Source organism: Manis pentadactyla, chromosome 6 (assembly GCF_030020395.1).
Source record: "Manis pentadactyla isolate mManPen7 chromosome 6, mManPen7.hap1, whole genome shotgun sequence".
Classification (NCBI taxonomy): domain Eukaryota; kingdom Metazoa; phylum Chordata; class Mammalia; order Pholidota; family Manidae; genus Manis; species Manis pentadactyla.
This window is the reverse complement of record NC_080024.1, coordinates 84,829,166-84,855,492: the sequence shown is the minus strand read 5'-3', so window position 1 is coordinate 84,855,492 and position 26,327 is coordinate 84,829,166.

Below are 26,327 nucleotides of genomic sequence, written 5' to 3'. Positions count from 1 at the left end.
TACAGAAATCACACAGGCACTCAGACACTCCTACACTCACACACACTGTCACACACACTCACAAACCCACGCAATCACGCAGATTTCGGCAAAATCACACACCTACACACACAGACTCCCTCACACACAATCACACACACTCACACACAATCACACAAATCATATACACATTCTCACACTCACACACACTCACACAACTACACACACTCACAGAGTCACATGCACTCACGCCCTCACTAAAACGGTCAAAAACACACACCTGCACACAAAGACGATCAGAAACTAACCCACAAACACAATCACACACAATAACACAATCGTACACACACTCCCACTCTCACTCCCACTCACACTTACACACACACACTCACACACACACATATATTAACCACAAAGGCCCTCAAAAAGAAACACCTACACTCAAACGCTCACACACACTCTCACACACCCACACAAAATCACGAAGTCTGAGACAGTTTCACACACTCACACACATACACACAGACACATTCACTCACATTCTCACACACAATCACAAAAACTCAGACACAATCACACACCCGTATACACACTCACACACACACAAACACTCACACAACTACACTCTCACAAACACACTCACACATTCACACACCTACACACAGAAGCACCCACATTCTCACACACATTTGCTCACACACAATTACGCACCTACACATAGACACACACACATATAGACACACACACATACTCACACACAATCACACACACTCACACACAATCGCACACTTATATACACACTCACACAATCACTCCCACTCACACAACTGAAATTTCACAAAGAAACACATTCACACCCACACACACTCACAGACTCATTCGCACTCACACACTCACACACTGCTGCACTCACTCATCTACACACACAGAGACACCAACACACATTCTCAGAATGTCTCAAACACACACACTCACACACTGCCACAAGCTCTCGCACACCTACTCACACACCAACACACACAGATTCACATGCACTCACACACACACTCACACAATGTCACACACACAGACACACACCTACACACAGAAACACCCACATATTCAGACTGTCAGGCACACACATGCACACACACAGTCACCCACTCATATACACATTCACTCACTCACTCCCACTCACACACCTGCACTCTCACAAACACCCTAACACACTCTCACACTTACTCACAAACACACACACACTCAGACAGAAATGCACTCCCACATAGACTCACGCAATGTCACACACCCAACCTAAACAAAAACACACTCACACACACAAACACAATGACACACTCATATACACACTCACACACTCATTCCCAATCACACCTACACTCTCACAAACTCACACACACACACAGACACATGAGCACTCACGCACATTGACACAGTGCCATAAACAGTCACACACCTACACACATGTAGACACACCCACAAACACACAGACACACAGACTCACACGCATTCACTCTCACAATCACCCGGTCACACACACTCACACACCTACTCACACAAACACTTACAGACACACACGCACTAACACTGAAACACTGTCAAACACACTCGCACACCTACACACACACACAAACCAACACACAAACACAGGCTCACATGCAATCACAAACACACTCACAAATAGTGACACACTCTCTCCTGCACACACTGACACCCACTCACAGACAAAAACACTCACAAACAATCACACACTCGTATACACACTCTCTCCCACTAACACACCTACACACGCACAAACAAACGCATCATCAAACACACACACACTCACATACAGAAATCACACAGGCACTCAGACACTCCTACACTCACACACACTGTCACACACACTCACAAACACACGCAATCACACAGATTTCGGCACAATCACACACCTACACACACAGACTCACTCACACACATTCTCACACACAATCACACACACACAATCACCCAATCGTATACACATTCACACACTCACTCCCACTCACACAACTACACACACACACTCTCACAGAGACACATGCACTCACACCCACACTAAAACGGTCAGACACACACACATGCACACAAAGACGCTCAGAACCTCAACCACAAACACAATCACACACAATAACACACTCGTACACACACTCCCACTCTCACTCACACTCACACTTACACACACACACTCACACACACACATATATTAACCACAAAGGCTCTCAAAAAGAAACACCTACACTGAAAAGCTCTCACACACTCTCACACACCCACACAAAATCACGAAGTCTGAGACACTGTTTCACACACTCACACACATACACACAGACACATTCACTCACATTCTCACACACAATCACAAAAACTCAGACACAATCACACACCCGTATACACACTCACACACACACAAACACTCACACAACTACACTCTCACAAACACACTCACACATTCACACACCTACACACAGAAGCACCCACATTCTCACACACATTTGCTCACACACAATTACGCACCTACACATAGACACACACACATATAGGCACACACACATACACACACACAATCACACACACTCACACACAATCGCACACTTATATACACACTCACACAATCACTCCCACTCACACAACTGAAATTTCACAAAGAAACACACTCACACCCACACACACTCACAGACTCATTCGCACTCACACACTCACACACTGCTGCACTCACTCATCTACACACACAGAGACACCAACACACATTCTCAGAATGTCTCAAACACACACACTCACACACTGCCACAAGCTCTCGCACACCTACTCACACACCAACACACACAGATTCACATGCACTCACACACACACTCACACAATGTCACACACACAGACACACACCTACACACAGAAACACCCACATATTCAGACTGTCAGGCACACACAGGCACACACACAGTCACCCACTCATATACATATTCACTCACTCACTCCCACTCACACACCTGCACTCTCACAAACACCCTAACACACTCTCACACTTACTCACAGACACACACACACTCAGACAGAAATGCACTCCCACATAGACTCACACAATGTCACACACCCAACCTAAACAAAAACACACTCACACACACACAAACACAATGACACACTCATATACACACTCACACACTCATTCCCAATCACACTTACACTCTCAAAAACTCACACACACACACACAGACACATGAGCACTCTCGCACATTGACACCGTGCCATAAACAGTCACAAACCTACACACATGTAGGCTCACCCACAAACACACAGACACACAGACTCACACGCATTCACTCTCACAATCACCCGGTCACACACACTCACACACCTACTCACACAAACACTTACAGACACACACGCACTAACACTGAAACACTGTCAAACACACTCGCACACCTACACACACAAACAAACCAACACACAAACACAGGCTCACATGCAATCACAAACACACTCACAAATAGTGACACACTCTCTCCTGCACACACAGACACACTGACACCCACTCACAGACAAAAACACTCACAAACAATCACACACTCGTATACACACTCTCTCCCACTAACACACCTACACACGCACAAACAAACGCATCATCAAACACACACACACTCACATACAGAAATCACACAGGCACTCAGACACTCCTACACTCACACACACTGTCACACACACTCACAAACACACCCAATCACACAGATTTCGGCACAATCACACACCTACACACACAGACTCACTCACACACATTCTCACACCCAATCACACACACACACAATCACCCAATCTTATACACATTCACACACTCACTCCCACTCACACAACTACACACACACACTCTCACAGAGTCACATGCACTCACACCCACACTAAAACGGTCAGACACACACACCTGAACACAAAGACGCTCAGAACCTCAACCACAAACACAATCACACTCAATAACACACTCATACACACACTCCCACTCTCACTCCCACTCACACTTACACACACACACTCACACACACACATATATTAACCACAAAGGCCCTCAAAGAGAAACACCTACACTCAAACGCTCTCACACACTCTCACACACCCACACAAAATCACGAAGTCTGAGACACTGTTTCACACACTCACACACATACACACAGACACATTCACTCACATTCTCACACACAATCACAAAAACTCAGACACAATCACACACCCGTATACACACTCACACACACACAAACACACACAACTACACTCTCACAAACACACTCACACATTCACACACCTACACACAGAAACAACCACATTCTCACACACAATTGCACACACACAATTAGGCACCTACACATAGACACACACACATATAGACACACACACATATACTAACACACAATCACACACACTCACACACAATCGCACACTTATATACACACTCACACAATCACTCCCACTCACACAACTAGAATTTCACAAAGAAACACACTCACACCCACACACACTCACAGACTCATTCGCACTCACACACTCACACACTGCTGCACTCACACATCTACACACACAGAGACACCAACACACATTCACAGAATGTCACAAACACACACACTCACACACTGCCACAAGCTCTCGCACACCTACTCACACACCAACACACACAGATTCACATGCACTCACACACACACTCACACAATGTCACACACACACTCACACACCTACACAAAGAAACACCCACATATTCAGACTGTCAGGCACAAACATGCACACACACAGTCACCCACTCATATACACATTCACTCACTCACTCCCACTCACACACCTGCACTCTCACAAACACCCTAACACACTCTCACCCTTACACACAGACACACACACACTCAGACAGAAATGCACTCCCACATATACTCACGCAATGTCACACACACACCTAAACAAAAACACACTCACACACACACAAACACAATGACACACTCATATACACACTCACACACTCATTCCCAATCACACCTATACTCTCACAAACTCACACACACACACAGACACATGAGCACTCACGCACATTGACACAGTGCCATAAACAGTCACACACCTACACACATGTAGACACACCCACAAACACACAGACACACAGACTCACACGCATTCACACACACAATCACCCGGTCACACACACTCACACACCTACTCACACAAACACTTACAGACACACACACTAACACTGAAACACTGTCAAACACACTCGCACACCTACACACACAAACAAACCAAAACACAAACACAGGCTCACATGCAATCACAAACACACTCACATATAGTGACACACTCACACCTGCACACACAGACACACTCACGCCCACTCACAGACAAAAACTCTCACAAACAATCACACACTCGTATACACACTCTCCCACTAACACACCTACACACACACTAACAAACGCATCATCAAACACACACACTCACATACAGAAATCACACAGGCACTCAGACACTCCTACACTCACACACACTGTCACACACACTCACAAACCCACGCAATCACGCAGATTTCGGCAAAATCACACACCTACACACACAGACTCCCTCACACACAATCACACACACTCACACACAATCACACAAATCATATACACATTCTCACACTCACACACACTCACACAACTACACACACTCACAGAGTCACATGCACTCACGCCCTCACTAAAACGGTCAAAAACACACACCTGCACACAAAGACGATCAGAAACTAACCCACAAACACAATCACACACAATAACACAATCGTACACACACTCCCACTCTCACTCCCACTCACACTTACACACACACACTCACACACACACATATATTAACCACAAAGGCCCTCAAAAAGAAACACCTACACTCAAACGCTCACACACACTCTCACACACCCACACAAAATCACGAAGTCTGAGACACTGTTTCACACACTCACACACATACACACAGACACATTCACTCACATTCTCACACACAATCACAAAAACTCAGACACAATCACACACCCGTATACACACTCACACACACACAAACACTCACACAACTACACTCTCACAAACACACTCACACATTCACACACCTACACACAGAAGCACCCACATTCTCACACACAATTGCACACACACAATTACGCACCTACACATAGACACACACACATATAGGCACACACACATACTCACACACAATCACACACACTCACACACAATCGCACACTTATATACAGGCTCACACAATCACTCCCACTCACACAGCTGAAATTTCACAATGAAACACACTCACACCCACACACAGTCACAGACTCATTCGCACTCACACACTCACACACTGCTGCACTCACTCATCTACACACACAGAGACACCAACACACATTCTCAGAATGTCTCAAACACACACACTCACACACTGCCACAAGCTCTCGCACACCTACTCACACACCAACACACACAGATTCACATGCACTCACACACACACTCACACAATGTCACACACACAGACACACACCTACACACAGAAACACCCACATATTCAGACTGTCAGGCACACACATGCACACACACAGTCACCCACTCATATACACATTCACTCACTCCCACTCACACACCTGCACTCTCACAAACACCCTAACACTCTCTCACACTTACTCACAGACACACACACACTCAGACAGAAATGCACTCCCACATAGACTCACACAATGTCACACACCCAACCTAAACAAAAACACACTCACACACACACAAACACAATGACACACTCATATACACACTCACACACTCATTCGCAATCACACTTACACTCTCAAAAACTCACACACACACACACAGTCACATGAGCACTCACGCACATTGACACAGTGCCATAAACAGTCACAAACCTACACACATGTAGGCTCACCCACAAACACACAGACACACAGACTCACACGCATTCACTCTCACAATCACCCGGTCACACACACTCACACACCTACTCACACAAACACTTACAGACACACACGCACTAACACTGAAACACTGTCAAACACACTCGCACACCTACACACACAAACAAACCAACACACAAACACAGGCTCACATGCAATCACAAACACACTCACAAATAGTGACACACTCTCACCTGCACACACAGACACACTCACACCCACTCACAGACAAAAACACTCACAAACAATCACACACTCGTATACACACTCTCTCCCACTAACACACCTACACACGCACAAACAAACGCATCATCAAACACACACACACTCACATACAGAAATCACACAGGCACTCAGACACTCCTACACTCACACACACTGTCACACACACTCACAAACACACGCAATCACACAGATTTCGGCACAATCACACACCTACACACACAGACTCACTCACACACATTCTCACACACAATCACACACACACAATCACCCAATCGTATACACATTCACACACTCACTCCCACCCACACAACTACACACACACTCTCTCACAGAGTCACATGCACTCACACCCACACTGAAACGGTCAGACACACACACATGCACACAAAGACGCTCAGAACCTCAACCACAAACACAATCACACACAATAACACACTCGTACACACACTCCCACTCTCACTCACACTCACACTTACACACACACACTCACACACACACATATATTAACCACAAATGCTCTCAAACAGAAACACCTACACTCAAACGCTCTCACACACTCTCACACACCCACACAAAATCACGAAGTCTGAGACACTGTTTCACACACTCACACACATACACACAGACACATTCACTCACATTCTCACACACAATCACAAAAACTCAGACACAATCACACACCCGTATACACACTCACACACACACAAACACACACAACTACACTCTCACAAACACACTCACACATTCACACACCTACACACAGAAACAACCACATTCTCACACACAATTGCACACACACAATTAGGCACCTACACATAGACACACACACATATAGACACACACACATATACTAACACACAATCACACACACTCACACACAATCGCACACTTATATACACACTCACACAATCACTCCCACTCACACAACTAGAATTTCACAAAGAAACACACTCACACCCACACACACTCACAGACTCATTCGCACTCACACACTCACACACTGCTGCACTCACACATCTACACACACAGAGACACCAACACACATTCACAGAATGTCACAAACACACACACTCACACACTGCCACAAGCTCTCGCACACCTACTCACACACCAACACACACAGATTCACATGCACTCACACACACACTCACACAATGTCACACACACAGACACACACCTACACACAGAAACACCCACATATTCAGACTGTCAGGCACACACAGGCACACACACAGTCACCCACTCATATACATATTCACTCACTCACTCCCACTCACACACCTGCACTCTCACAAACACCCTAACACACTCTCACACTTACTCACAGACACACACACACTCAGACAGAAATGCACTCCCACATAGACTCACACAATGTCACACACCTAACCTAAACAAAAACACACTCACACACACACAAACACAATGACACACTCATATACACACTCACACACTCATTCCCAATCACACTTACACTCTCAAAAACTCACACACACACACACAGACACATGAGCACTCACGCACATTGACACAGTGCCATAAACAGTCACAAACCTACACACATGTAGGCTCACCCACAAACACACAGACACACAGACTCACACGCATTCACTCTCACAATCACCCGGTCACACACACTCACACACCTACTCACACAAACACTTACAGACACACACGCACTAACACTGAAACACTGTCAAACACACTCGCACACCTACACACACAAACAAACCAACACACAAACACAGGCTCACATGCAATCACAAACACACTCACAAATAGTGACACACTCTCTCCTGCACACACAGACACACTGACACCCACTCACAGACAAAAACACTCACAAACAATCACACACTCGTATACACACTCTCTCCCACTAACACACCTACACACGCACAAACAAACGCATCATCAAACACACACACACTCACATACAGAAATCACACAGGCACTCAGACGCTCCTACACTCACACACACTGTCACACACACTCACAAACACACCCAATCACACAGATTTCGGCACAATCACACACCTACACACACAGACTCACTCACACACATTCTCACACCCAATCACACACACACACAATCACCCAATCTTATACACATTCACACACTCACTCCCACTCACACAACTACACACACACACACTCTCACAGAGTCACATGCACTCACACCCACACTAAAACGGTCAGACACACACACCTGAACACAAAGACGCTCAGAACCTCAACCACAAACACAATCACACTCAATAACACACTCGTACACACACTCCCACTCTCACTCCCACTCACACTTACACACACACACTCACACACACACATATATTAACCACAAAGGCCCTCAAAGAGAAACGCCTACACTCAAACGCTCTCACACACTCTCACACACCCACACAAAATCACGAAGTCTGAGACACTGTTTCACACACTCACACACATACACACAGACACATTCACTCACATTCTCACACACAATCACAAAAACTCAGACACAATCACACACCCGTATACACACTCACACACACACAAACACACACAACTACACTCTCACAAACACACTCACACATTCACACACCTACACACAGAAACAACCACATTCTCACACACAATTGCACACACACAATTAGGCACCTACACATAGACACACACACATATAGACACACACACATATACTAACACACAATCACACACACTCACACACAATCGCACACTTATATACACACTCACACAATCACTCCCACTCACACAACTAGAATTTCACAAAGAAACACACTCACACCCACACACACTCACAGACTCATTCGCACTCACACACTCACACACTGCTGCACTCACACATCTACACACACAGAGACACCAACACACATTCACAGAATGTCACAAACACACACACTCACACACTGCCACAAGCTCTCGCACACCTACTCACACACCAACACACACAGATTCACATGCACTCACACACACACTCACACAATGTCACACACACACTCACACACCTACACAAAGAAACACCCACATATTCAGACTGTCAGGCACACACATGCACACACACAGTCACCCACTCATATACACATTCACTCACTCACTCCCACTCACACACCTGCACTCTCACAAACACCCTAACACACTCTCACACTTACACACAGACACACACACACTCAGACAGAAATGCACTCCCACATAGACTCACGCAATGTCACACACCCAACCTAAACAAAAACACACTCACACACACACAAACACAATGACACACTCATATACACACTCACACACTCATTCCCAATCACACCTATACTCTCACAAACTCACACACACACACACAGACACATGAGCACTCACGCACATTGACACAGTGCCATAAACAGTCACACACCTACACACATGTAGACACACCCACAAACACACAGACACACAGACTCACACGCATTCACACACACAATCACCCGGTCACACACACTCACACACCTACTCACACAAACACTTACAGACACACACACACTAACACTGAAACACTGTCAAACACACTCGCACACCTACACACACAAACAAACCAAAACACAAACACAGGCTCACATGCAATCACAAACACACTCACATATAGTGACACACTCACACCTGCACACACAGACACACTCACGCCCACTCACAGACAAAAACACTCACACACAATCACACACTCGTATACACACTCTCCCACTAACACACCTACACACACACTAACAAACGCATCATCAAACACACACACTCACATACAGAAATCACACAGGCACTCAGACACTCCTACACTCACACACACTGTCACACACACTCACAAACCCACGCAATCACGCAGATTTCGGCAAAATCACACACCTACACACACAGACTCCCTCACACACAATCACACACACTCACACACAATCACACAAATCATATACACATTCTCACACTCACACACACTCACACAACTACACACACTCACAGAGTCACATGCACTCACGCCCTCACTAAAACGGTCAAAAACACACACCTGCACACAAAGACGATCAGAAACTAACCCACAAACACAATCACACACAATAACACAATCGTACACACACTCCCACTCTCACTCCCACTCACACTTACACACACACACTCACACACACACATATATTAACCACAAAGGCCCTCAAAAAGAAACACCTACACTCAAACGCTCACACACACTCTCACACACCCACACAAAATCACGAAGTCTGAGACACTGTTTCACACACTCACACACATACACACAGACACATTCACTCACATTCTCACACACAATCACAAAAACACAGACACAATCACACACCCGTATACACACTCACACACACACAAACACTCACACAACTACACTCTCACAAACACACTCACACATTCACACACCTACAGACAGAAACAACCACATTCTCACACACAATTGCACACACACAATTACGCACCTACACATAGACACACACATATAGGCACACACACATACTCACACACAATCACACACACTCACACACAATCGCACACTTATATACACACTCACACAATCACTCCCACTCACACAACTGAAATTTCACAATGAAACACACTCACACCCACACACACTCACAGACTCATTCGCACTCACACACTCACACACTGCTGCACTCACTCATCTACACACACAGAGACACCAACACACATTCTCAGAATGTCTCAAACACACACACTCACACACTGCCACAAGCTCTCGCACACCTACTCACACACCAACACACACAGATTCACATGCACTCACACACACACTCACACAATGTCACACACACAGACACACACACACAGAAACACCCACATATTCAGACTGTCAGGCACACACAGGCACACACACAGTCACCCACTCATATACATATTCACTCACTCACTCCCACTCACACACCTGCACTCTCACAAACACCCTAACACACTCTCACACTTACTCACAGACACACACACACTCAGACAGAAATGCACTCCCACATAGACTCACACAATGTCACACACCCAACCTAAACAAAAACACACTCACACACACACAAACACAATGACACACTCATATACACACTCACACACTCATTCCCAATCACACTTACACTCTCAAAAACTCACACACACACACACAGACACATGAGCACTCACGCACATTGACACAGTGCCATAAACAGTCACAAACCTACACACATGTAGGCTCACCCACAAACACACAGACACACAGACTCACACGCATTCACTCTCACAATCACCCGGTCACACACACTCACACACCTACTCACACAAACACTTACAGACACACACGCACTAACACTGAAACACTGTCAAACACACTCGCACACCTACACACACAAACAAACCAACACACAAACACAGGCTCACATGCAATCACAAACACACTCACAAATAGTGACACACTCTCTCCTGCACACACAGACACACTGACACCCACTCACAGACAAAAACACTCACAAACAATCACACACTCGTATACACACTCTCTCCCACTAACACACCTACACACGCACAAACAAACGCATCATCAAACACACACACACTCACATACAGAAATCACACAGGCACTCAGACACTCCTACACTCACACACACTGTCACACACACTCACAAACACACCCAATCACACAGATTTCGGCACAATCACACACCTACACACACAGACTCACTCACACACATTCTCACACCCAATCACACACACACACAATCACCCAATCTTATACACATTCACACACTCACTCCCACTCACACAACTACACACACACACTCTCACAGAGTCACATGCACTCACACCCACACTAAAACGGTCAGACACACACACCTGAACACAAAGACGCTCAGAACCTCAACCACAAACACAATCACACTCAATAACACACTCGTACACACACTCCCACTCTCACTCCCACTCACACTTACACACACACACTCACACACACACATATATTAACCACAAAGGCCCTCAAAGAGAAACACCTACACTCAAACGCTCTCACACACTCTCACACACCCACACAAAATCACGAAGTCTGAGACACTGTTTCACACACTCACACACATACACACAGACACATTCACTCACATTCTCACACACAATCACAAAAACTCAGACACAATCACACACCCGTATACACACTCACACACACACAAACACACACAACTACACTCTCACAAACACACTCACACATTCACACACCTACACACAGAAACAACCACATTCTCACACACAATTGCACACACACAATTAGGCACCTACACATAGACACACACACATATAGACACACACACATATACTAACACACAATCACACACACTCACACACAATCGCACACTTATATACACACTCACACAATCACTCCCACTCACACAACTAGAATTTCACAAAGAAACACACTCACACCCACACACACTCACAGACTCATTCGCACTCACACACTCACACACTGCTGCACTCACACATCTACACACACAGAGACACCAACACACATTCACAGAATGTCACAAACACACACACTCACACACTGCCACAAGCTCTCGCACACCTACTCACACACCAACACACACAGATTCACATGCACTCACACACACACTCACACAATGTCACACACACACTCACACACCTACACAAAGAAACACCCACATATTCAGACTGTCAGGCACAAACATGCACACACACAGTCACCCACTCATATACACATTCACTCACTCACTCCCACTCACACACCTGCACTCTCACAAACACCCTAACACACTCTCACCCTTACACACAGACACACACACACTCAGACAGAAATGCACTCCCACATATACTCACGCAATGTCACACACACACCTAAACAAAAACACACTCACACACACACAAACACAATGACACACTCATATACACACTCACACACTCATTCCCAATCACACCTATACTCTCACAAACTCACACACACACACAGACACATGAGCACTCACGCACATTGACACAGTGCCATAAACAGTCACACACCTACACACATGTAGACACACCCACAAACACACAGACACACAGACTCACACGCATTCACACACACAATCACCCGGTCACACACACTCACACACCTACTCACACAAACACTTACAGACACACACACTAACACTGAAACACTGTCAAACACACTCGCACACCTACACACACAAACAAACCAAAACACAAACACAGGCTCACATGCAATCACAAACACACTCACATATAGTGACACACTCACACCTGCACACACAGACACACTCACGCCCACTCACAGACAAAAACTCTCACAAACAATCACACACTCGTATACACACTCTCCCACTAACACACCTACACACACACTAACAAACGCATCATCAAACACACACACTCACATACAGAAATCACACAGGCACTCAGACACTCCTACACTCACACACACTGTCACACACACTCACAAACCCACGCAATCACGCAGATTTCGGCAAAATCACACACCTACACACACAGACTCCCTCACACACAATCACACACACTCACACACAATCACACAAATCATATACACATTCTCACACTCACACACACTCACACAACTACACACACTCACAGAGTCACATGCACTCACGCCCTCACTAAAACGGTCAAAAACACACACCTGCACACAAAGACGATCAGAAACTAACCCACAAACACAATCACACACAATAACACAATCGTACACACACTCCCACTCTCACTCCCACTCACACTTACACACACACACTCACACACACACATATATTAACCACAAAGGCCCTCAAAAAGAAACACCTACACTCAAACGCTCACACACACTCTCACACACCCACACAAAATCACGAAGTCTGAGACACTGTTTCACACACTCACACACATACACACAGACACATTCACTCACATTCTCACACACAATCACAAAAACTCAGACACAATCACACACCCGTATACACACTCACACACACACAAACACTCACACAACTACACTCTCACAAACACACTCACACATTCACACACCTACACACAGAAGCACCCACATTCTCACACACAATTGCACACACACAATTACGCACCTACACATAGACACACACACATATAGGCACACACACATACTCACACACAATCACACACACTCACACACAATCGCACACTTATATACAGGCTCACACAATCACTCCCACTCACACAGCTGAAATTTCACAATGAAACACACTCACACCCACACACAGTCACAGACTCATTCGCACTCACACACTCACACACTGCTGCACTCACTCATCTACACACACAGAGACACCAACACACATTCTCAGAATGTCTCAAACACACACACTCACACACTGCCACAAGCTCTCGCACACCTACTCACACACCAACACACACAGATTCACATGCACTCACACACACACTCACACAATGTCACACACACAGACACACACCTACACACAGAAACACCCACATATTCAGACTGTCAGGCACACACATGCACACACACAGTCACCCACTCATATACACATTCACTCACTCCCACTCACACACCTGCACTCTCACAAACACCCTAACACTCTCTCACACTTACTCACAGACACACACACACTCAGACAGAAATGCACTCCCACATAGACTCACACAATGTCACACACCCAACCTAAACAAAAACACACTCACACACACACAAACACAATGACACACTCATATACACACTCACACACTCATTCGCAATCACACTTACACTCTCAAAAACTCACACACACACACACAGTCACATGAGCACTCACGCACATTGACACAGTGCCATAAACAGTCACAAACCTACACACATGTAGGCTCACCCACAAACACACAGACACACAGACTCACACGCATTCACTCTCACAATCACCCGGTCACACACACTCACACACCTACTCACACAAACACTTACAGACACACATGCACTAACACTGAAACACTGTCAAACACACTCGCACACCTACACACACAAACAAACCAACACACAAACACAGGCTCACATGCAATCACAAACACACTCACAAATAGTGACACACTCTCACCTGCACACACAGACACACTCACACCCACTCACAGACAAAAACACTCACAAACAATCACACACTCGTATACACACTCTCTCCCACTAACACACCTACACACGCACAAACAAACGCATCATCAAACACACACACACTCACATACAGAAATCACACAGGCACTCAGACACTCCTACACTCACACACACTGTCACACACACTCACAAACACACGCAATCACACAGATTTCGGCACAATCACACACCTACACACACAGACTCACTCACACACATTCTCACACACAATCACACACACACAATCACCCAATCGTATACACATTCACACACTCACTCCCACCCACACAACTACACACACACTCTCTCACAGAGTCACATGCACTCACACCCACACTGAAACGGTCAGACACACACACATGCACACAAAGACGCTCAGAACCTCAACCACAAACACAATCACACACAATAACACACTCGTACACACACTCCCACTCTCACTCACACTCACACTTACACACACACACTCACACACACACATATATTAACCACAAATGCTCTCAAACAGAAACACCTACACTCAAACGCTCTCACACACTCTCACACACCCACACAAAATCACGAAGTCTGAGACACTGTTTCACACACTCACACACATACACACAGACACATTCACTCACATTCTCACACACAATCACAAAAACTCAGACACAATCACACACCCGTATACACACTCACACACACACAAACACACACAACTACACTCTCACAAACACACTCACACATTCACACACCTACACACAGAAACAACCACATTCTCACACACAATTGCACACACACAATTAGGCACCTACACATAGACACACACACATATAGACACACACACATATACTAACACACAATCACACACACTCACACACAATCGCACACTTATATACACACTCACACAATCACTCCCACTCACACAACTAGAATTTCACAAAGAAACACACTCACACCCACACACACTCACAGACTCATTCGCACTCACACACTCACACACTGCTGCACTCACACATCTACACACACAGAGACACCAACACACATTCACAGAATGTCACAAACACACACACTCACACACTGCCACAAGCTCTCGCACACCTACTCACACACCAACACACACAGATTCACATGCACTCACACACACACTCACACAATGTCACACACACAGACACACACCTACACACAGAAACACCCACATATTCAGACTGTCAGGCACACACAGGCACACACACAGTCACCCACTCATATACATATTCACTCACTCACTCCCACTCACACACCTGCACTCTCACAAACACCCTAACACACTCTCACACTTACTCACAGACACACACACACTCAGACAGAAATGCACTCCCACATAGACTCACACAATGTCACACACCTAACCTAAACAAAAACACACTCACACACACACAAACACAATGACACACTCATATACACACTCACACACTCATTCCCAATCACACTTACACTCTCAAAAACTCACACACACACACACAGACACATGAGCACTCACGCACATTGACACAGTGCCATAAACAGTCACAAACCTACACACATGTAGGCTCACCCACAAACACACAGACACACAGACTCACACGCATTCACTCTCACAATCACCCGGTCACACACACTCACACACCTACTCACACAAACACTTACAGACACACACGCACTAACACTGAAACACTGTCAAACACACTCGCACACCTACACACACAAACAAACCAACACACAAACACAGGCTCACATGCAATCACAAACACACTCACAAATAGTGACACACTCTCTCCTGCACACACAGACACACTGACACCCACTCACAGACAAAAACACTCACAAACAATCACACACTCGTATACACACTCTCTCCCACTAACACACCTACACACGCACAAACAAACGCATCATCAAACACACACACACTCACATACAGAAATCACACAGGCACTCAGACGCTCCTACACTCACACACACTGTCACACACACTCACAAACACACCCAATCACACAGATTTCGGCACAATCACACACCTACACACACAGACTCACTCACACACATTCTCACACCCAATCACACACACACACAATCACCCAATCTTATACACATTCACACACTCACTCCCACTCACACAACTACACACACACACACTCTCACAGAGTCACATGCACTCACACCCACACTAAAACGGTCAGACACACACACCTGAACACAAAGACGCTCAGAACCTCAACCACAAACACAATCACACTCAATAACACACTCGTACACACACTCCCACTCTCACTCCCACTCACACTTACACACACACACTCACACACACACATATATTAACCACAAAGGCCCTCAAAGAGAAACGCCTACACTCAAACGCTCTCACACACTCTCACACACCCACACAAAATCACGAAGTCTGAGACACTGTTTCACACACTCACACACATACACACAGACACATTCACTCACATTCTCACACACAATCACAAAAACTCAGACACAATCACACACCCGTATACACACTCACACACACACAAACACACACAACTACACTCTCACAAACACACTCACACATTCACACACCTACACACAGAAACAACCACATTCTCACACACAATTGCACACACACAATTAGGCACCTACACATAGACACACACACATATAGACACACACACATATACTAACACACAATCACACACACTCACACACAATCGCACACTTATATACACACTCACACAATCACTCCCACTCACACAACTAGAATTTCACAAAGAAACACACTCACACCCACACACACTCACAGACTCATTCGCACTCACACACTCACACACTGCTGCACTCACACATCTACACACACAGAGACACCAACACACATTCACAGAATGTCACAAACACACACACTCACACACTGCCACAAGCTCTCGCACACCTACTCACACACCAACACACACAGATTCACATGCACTCACACACACACTCACACAATGTCACACACACACTCACACACCTACACAAAGAAACACCCACATATTCAGACTGTCAGGCACACACATGCACACACACAGTCACCCACTCATATACACATTCACTCACTCACTCCCACTCACACACCTGCACTCTCACAAACACCCTAACACACTCTCACACTTACACACAGACACACACACACTCAGACAGAAATGCACTCCCACATAGACTCACGCAATGTCACACACCCAACCTAAACAAAAACACACTCACACACACACAAACACAATGACACACTCATATACACACTCACACACTCATTCCCAATCACACCTATACTCTCACAAACTCACACACACACACACAGACACATGAGCACTCACGCACATTGACACAGTGCCATAAACAGTCACACACCTACACACATGTAGACACACCCACAAACACACAGACACACAGACTCACACGCATTCACACACACAATCACCCGGTCACACACACTCACACACCTACTCACACAAACACTTACAGACACACACACACTAACACTGAAACACTGTCAAACACACTCGCACACCTACACACACAAACAAACCAAAACACAAACACAGGCTCACATGCAATCACAAACACACTCACATATAGTGACACACTCACACCTGCACACACAGACACACTCACGCCCACTCACAGACAAAAACACTCACACACAATCACACACTCGTATACACACTCTCCCACTAACACACCTACACACACACTAACAAACGCATCATCAAACACACACACTCACATACAGAAATCACACAGGCACTCAGACACTCCTACACTCACACACACTGTCACACACACTCACAAACCCACGCAATCACGCAGATTTCGGCAAAATCACACACCTACACACACAGACTCCCTCACACACAATCACACACACTCACACACAATCACACAAATCATATACACATTCTCACACTCACACACACTCACACAACTACACACACTCACAGAGTCACATGCACTCACGCCCTCACTAAAACGGTCAAAAACACACACCTGCACACAAAGACGATCAGAAACTAACCCACAAACACAATCACACACAATAACACAATCGTACACACACTCCCACTCTCACTCCCACTCACACTTACACACACACACTCACACACACACATATATTAACCACAAAGGCCCTCAAAAAGAAACACCTACACTCAAACGCTCACACACACTCTCACACACCCACACAAAATCACGAAGTCTGAGACACTGTTTCACACACTCACACACATACACACAGACACATTCACTCACATTCTCACACACAATCACAAAAACACAGACACAATCACACACCCGTATACACACTCACACACACACAAACACTCACACAACTACACTCTCACAAACACACTCACACATTCACACACCTACAGACAGAAACAACCACATTCTCACACACAATTGCACACACACAATTACGCACCTACACATAGACACACACATATAGGCACACACACATACTCACACACAATCACACACACTCACACACAATCGCACACTTATATACACACTCACACAATCACTCCCACTCACACAACTGAAATTTCACAATGAAACACACTCACACCCACACACACTCACAGACTCATTCGCACTCACACACTCACACACTGCTGCACTCACTCATCTACACACACAGAGACACCAACACACATTCTCAGAATGTCTCAAACACACACACTCACACACTGCCACAAGCTCTCGCACACCTACTCACACACCAACACACACAGATTCACATGCACTCACACACACACTCACACAATGTCACACACACAGACACACACACACAGAAACACCCACATATTCAGACTGTCAGGCACACACAGGCACACACACAGTCACCCACTCATATACATATTCACTCACTCACTCCCACTCACACACCTGCACTCTCACAAACACCCTAACACACTCTCACACTTACTCACAGACACACACACACTCAGACAGAAATGCACTCCCACATAGACTCACACAATGTCACACACCCAACCTAAACAAAAACACACTCACACACACACAAACACAATGACACACTCATATACACACTCACACACTCATTCCCAATCACACTTACACTCTCAAAAACTCACACACACACACACAGACACATGAGCACTCACGCACATTGACACAGTGCCATAAACAGTCACAAACCTACACACATGTAGGCTCACCCACAAACACACAGACACACAGACTCACACGCATTCACTCTCACAATCACCCGGTCACACACACTCACACACCTACTCACACAAACACTTACAGACACACACGCACTAACACTGAAACACTGTCAAACACACTCGCACACCTACACACACAAACAAACCAACACACAAACACAGGCTCACATGCAATCACAAACACACTCACAAATAGTGACACACTCTCTCCTGCACACACAGACACACTGACACCCACTCACAGACAAAAACACTCACAAACAATCACACACTCGTATACACACTCTCTCCCACTAACACACCTACACACGCACAAACAAACGCATCATCAAACACACACACACTCACATACAGAAATCACACAGGCACTCAGACACTCCTACACTCACACACACTGTCACACACACTCACAAACACACCCAATCACACAGATTTCGGCACAATCACACACCTACACACACAGACTCACTCACACACATTCTCACACCCAATCACACACACACACAATCACCCAATCTTATACACATTCACACACTCACTCCCACTCACACAACTACACACACACACTCTCACAGAGTCACATGCACTCACACCCACACTAAAACGGTCAGACACACACACCTGAACACAAAGACGCTCAGAACCTCAACCACAAACACAATCACACTCAATAACACACTCGTACACACACTCCCACTCTCACTCCCACTCACACTTACACACACACACTCACACACACACATATATTAACCACAAAGGCCCTCAAAGAGAAACACCTACACTCAAACGCTCTCACACACTCTCACACACCCACACAAAATCACGAAGTCTGAGACACTGTTTCACACACTCACACACATACACACAGACACATTCACTCACATTCTCACACACAATCACAAAAACTCAGACACAATCACACACCCGTATACACACTCACACACACACAAACACACACAACTACACTCTCACAAACACACTCACACATTCACACACCTACACACAGAAACACCCACATATTCAGACTGTCAGGCACAAACATGCACACACACAGTCACCCACTCATATACACATTCACTCACTCACTCCCACTCACACACCTGCACTCTCACAAACACCCTAACACACTCTCACCCTTACACACAGACACACACACACTCAGACAGAAATGCACTCCCACATATACTCACGCAATGTCACACACACACCTAAACAAAAACACACTCACACACACACAAACACAATGACACACTCATATACACACTCACACACTCATTCCCAATCACACCTATACTCTCACAAACTCACACACACACACAGACACATGAGCACTCACGCACATTGACACAGTGCCATAAACAGTCACACACCTACACACATGTAGACACACCCACAAACACACAGACACACAGACTCACACGCATTCACACACACAATCACCCGGTCACACACACTCACACACCTACTCACACAAACACTTACAGACACACACACTAACACTGAAACACTGTCAAACACACTCGCACACCTACACACACAAACAAACCAAAACACAAACACAGGCTCACATGCAATCACAAACACACTCACATATAGTGACACACTCACACCTGCACACACAGACACACTCACGCCCACTCACAGACAAAAACTCTCACAAACAATCACACACTCGTATACACACTCTCCCACTAACACACCTACACACACACTAACAAACGCATCATCAAACACACACACTCACATACAGAAATCACACAGGCACTCAGACACTCCTACACTCACACACACTGTCACACACACTCACAAACCCACGCAATCACGCAGATTTCGGCAAAATCACACACCTACACACACAGACTCCCTCACACACAATCACACACACTCACACACAATCACACAAATCATATACACATTCTCACACTCACACACACTCACACAACTACACACACTCACAGAGTCACATGCACTCACGCCCTCACTAAAACGGTCAAAAACACACACCTGCACACAAAGACGATCAGAAACTAACCCACAAACACAATCACACACAATAACACAATCGTACACACACTCCCACTCTCACTCCCACTCACACTTACACACACACACTCACACACACACATATATTAACCACAAAGGCCCTCAAAAAGAAACACCTACACTCAAACGCTCACACACACTCTCACACACCCACACAAAATCACGAAGTCTGAGACACTGTTTCACACACTCACACACATACACACAGACACATTCACTCACATTCTCACACACAATCACAAAAACTCAGACACAATCACACACCCGTATACACACTCACACACACACAAACACTCACACAACTACACTCTCACAAACACACTCACACATTCACACACCTACACACAGAAGCACCCACATTCTCACACACAATTGCACACACACAATTACGCACCTACACATAGACACACACACATATAGGCACACACACATACTCACACACAATCACACACACTCACACACAATCGCACACTTATATACAGGCTCACACAATCACTCCCACTCACACAGCTGAAATTTCACAATGAAACACACTCACACCCACACACAGTCACAGACTCATTCGCACTCACACACTCACACACTGCTGCACTCACTCATCTACACACACAGAGACACCAACACACATTCTCAGAATGTCTCAAACACACACACTCACACACTGCCACAAGCTCTCGCACACCTACTCACACACCAACACACACAGATTCACATGCACTCACACACACACTCACACAATGTCACACACACAGACACACACCTACACACAGAAACACCCACATATTCAGACTGTCAGGCACACACATGCACACACACAGTCACCCACTCATATACACATTCACTCACTCCCACTCACACACCTGCACTCTCACAAACACCCTAACACTCTCTCACACTTACTCACAGACACACACACACTCAGACAGAAATGCACTCCCACATAGACTCACACAATGTCACACACCCAACCTAAACAAAAACACACTCACACACACACAAACACAATGACACACTCATATACACACTCACACACTCATTCGCAATCACACTTACACTCTCAAAAACTCACACACACACACACAGTCACATGAGCACTCACGCACATTGACACAGTGCCATAAACAGTCACAAACCTACACACATGTAGGCTCACCCACAAACACACAGACACACAGACTCACACGCATTCACTCTCACAATCACCCGGTCACACACACTCACACACCTACTCACACAAACACTTACAGACACACATGCACTAACACTGAAACACTGTCAAACACACTCGCACACCTACACACACAAACAAACCAACACACAAACACAGGCTCACATGCAATCACAAACACACTCACAAATAGTGACACACTCTCACCTGCACACACAGACACACTCACACCCACTCACAGACAAAAACACTCACAAACAATCACACACTCGTATACACACTCTCTCCCACTAACACACCTACACACGCACAAACAAACGCATCATCAAACACACACACACTCACATACAGAAATCACACAGGCACTCAGACACTCCTACACTCACACACACTGTCACACACACTCACAAACACACGCAATCACACAGATTTCGGCACAATCACACACCTACACACACAGACTCACTCACACACATTCTCACACACAATCACACACACACAATCACCCAATCGTATACACATTCACACACTCACTCCCACCCACACAACTACACACACACTCTCTCACAGAGTCACATGCACTCACACCCACACTGAAACGGTCAGACACACACACATGCACACAAAGACGCTCAGAACCTCAACCACAAACACAATCACACACAATAACACACTCGTACACACACTCCCACTCTCACTCACACTCACACTTACACACACACACTCACACACACACATATATTAACCACAAATGCTCTCAAACAGAAACACCTACACTCAAACGCTCTCACACACTCTCACACACCCACACAAAATCACGAAGTCTGAGACACTGTTTCACACACTCACACACATACACACAGACACATTCACTCACATTCTCACACACAATCACAAAAACTCAGACACAATCACACACCCGTATACACACTCACACACACACAAACACACACAACTACACTCTCACAAACACACTCACACATTCACACACCTACACACAGAAACAACCACATTCTCACACACAATTGCACACACACAATTAGGCACCTACACATAGACACACACACATATAGACACACACACATATACTAACACACAATCACACACACTCACACACAATCGCACACTTATATACACACTCACACAATCACTCCCACTCACACAACTAGAATTTCACAAAGAAACACACTCACACCCACACACACTCACAGACTCATTCGCACTCACACACTCACACACTGCTGCACTCACACATCTACACACACAGAGACACCAACACACATTCACAGAATGTCACAAACACACACACTCACACACTGCCACAAGCTCTCGCACACCTACTCACACACCAACACACACAGATTCACATGCACTCACACACACACTCACACAATGTCACACACACAGACACACACCTACACACAGAAACACCCACATATTCAGACTGTCAGGCACACACAGGCACACACACAGTCACCCACTCATATACATATTCACTCACTCACTCCCACTCACACACCTGCACTCTCACAAACACCCTAACACACTCTCACACTTACTCACAGACACACACACACTCAGACAGAAATGCACTCCCACATAGACTCACACAATGTCACACACCTAACCTAAACAAAAACACAC